At 43.6% G+C, this 1,921-nt stretch overlaps 1 non-coding gene across 1 annotated transcript; it reads left to right on the forward strand.

Moving 5' to 3' along the window:
- Window positions 1-1,245: 1,245 nt before the first annotated feature.
- TRNAR-CCU (transfer RNA arginine (anticodon CCU)) lies at window positions 1,246-1,318 on the forward strand. The gene has a single exon. It is a non-coding gene; the product is annotated as a tRNA-Arg (tRNA).
- The last annotated feature ends 603 nt before the right edge of the window (window positions 1,319-1,921 follow it).

Genomic DNA, 1,921 nt, shown 5'->3' on the forward strand with positions numbered 1-1,921 from the left:
GACTCTTGAGAGTCCCTTGGACTGCAAGGAGATTCAACCAGTCCATCTTAAAGGAAATTAGTCCTTGGTGTTCATTGGAAGGACTGATGCTGAAGCTGAAACTCCAATATTTTGCCCATCTGATACAAAAAACAGAGTCATTTGAAAAGACCCTGATGCTGGGAAAGGTTGAAGGCAGGAGGAGAAGGGAACAACAGAGGATGAGATGGTTGGATGGCATCACTGACTCAATGAACATGAGTTTGGGTAAACTACGGGAGTTGGTGATGGACAGGGAGGCCTGGCGTGCTGTAGTCCATGGGGTCGCAAAGAGTTGGTCTCGACTGAGCGACTGAAGTGAACTGACTAACTGCACTTCTTAAAATGTTGCAAACTAAGATATGAACTGACAACCATAAGAAAGGGTAGTGGAAATCTACATTTTGGAAACTGACAGAATGGAGGTGAAATCCTGGATCTTCCTATCATCTACTAGTGAGGAGACTTTGGACAAGTTACCTGACCTTTCTAAGCCAGGCAAGATTCTCCAGGCAAGAATACTGGAGTCGGTGGCCATTTCCTACTCCAGGGGATCTTCCAAAACCCAGGGATCGAACCTGCATCTCCTGCTTGGCAGGTGGATTCTTTACCACTGTACCACTTAAGCCCCTATGCTCAGTCTACCCACAGAGAATTCTGAAGGAAACAGCCTTCATGTTGAATGTGGCAGCAGGCTGAGTGTATGAGAGAACAAGGCAGCAACAAGAAATGCCACGGGTTTGAGCAGCAATAAGACAAAGGCCAATTAATCAACAGAAATCAAGAGTGAGTAAATAAATATCAGAGGGCAGAACAAGATATGATGACCAAAGTACATGCAAACACTCTGCAGGGAGGAGAGCTGTTGATCAGTCAAACAGTTGGCGTGTCACAGTGGGTCACGGGAAATGTGGAAAAGGCAGAGTTGGAAAGAGAACATACAGTACTCAGACCAGGCAGAGAAGGACTCTCAATACACGTGGGTCCACACAGAGAAGGACCACATGCTCCCTGAGCCTCAGCAGCCATTAGAGATCTCCCACCTTAGTGAGAAGCATCTGCAGTGAGCCTGGTCTGTAATCTTGCTGGTCATAGTGACTGCAAGGTTAAGAGTGAGGGTGAGACTTGACAGAGCTGTCTGAAAAAGTATTTCAGCGCCGCCTTCACTGGCTTCTTACAGGCAGGTGTATCTGAGTGTCACTGATGGAAAGAGAGGACTTAGAGACTTCCCTGGTGGTCCAGTGGCTAAGACTCTGCACTCCTAATGCAGGGGGCCTGGGTTTGATCCCTGTCCAGGGAAATAGATTCCCCATGCTTCAACTAAAGATCCTGGATAGCACAACGAAGTTTGAAGATTCTACTGCTGAAATTAAGACCGGAAGTGGCCAAATAAATATTTAAAAAAAGAGAGAGAGAACACTTGATTGAACCATGAATCTGATCAGTAAATCTCCATGGGCAGTCCTCAGGTCCACAACCTTCCTGTTTAATTGGCAGAAGTATCCATGATCTCTTTCTGAGGGAAATACTTAGTGTGTTTAGTAGTTTTCCTGGTTTTATACTTCAGTGGAGAAATAGAGAAGGTATTGTCTAGAAACATGTTTTTTTAAAGATGTGTAACACCAAGTATATCTTTAAAGAGTCCAGAAAAGTCAGTCTTAAAACCCCTGAAAGAATCAAGGTGGTGGTGTATCAATTTTTATGTGGACAAGCTAAGTTCCACAGAAAATTTGGAAGGCCAAGTGATATAGTGGAAGTGCATGGGTTTTCATGTCTGAAAAATTTAGTTTGAATTTCAGTTTTACCACTTAACAGCTACATTGCACAAATTATTTAACCACTTTGTTTCTCCAACTATAAAATGGAGATAATAAAGCATAAAAGAATATGTAACTACAGTGTG

This window comes from Bubalus kerabau, chromosome 4, assembly GCF_029407905.1.
Source record: "Bubalus kerabau isolate K-KA32 ecotype Philippines breed swamp buffalo chromosome 4, PCC_UOA_SB_1v2, whole genome shotgun sequence".
NCBI lineage: Eukaryota > Metazoa > Chordata > Mammalia > Artiodactyla > Bovidae > Bubalus > Bubalus kerabau.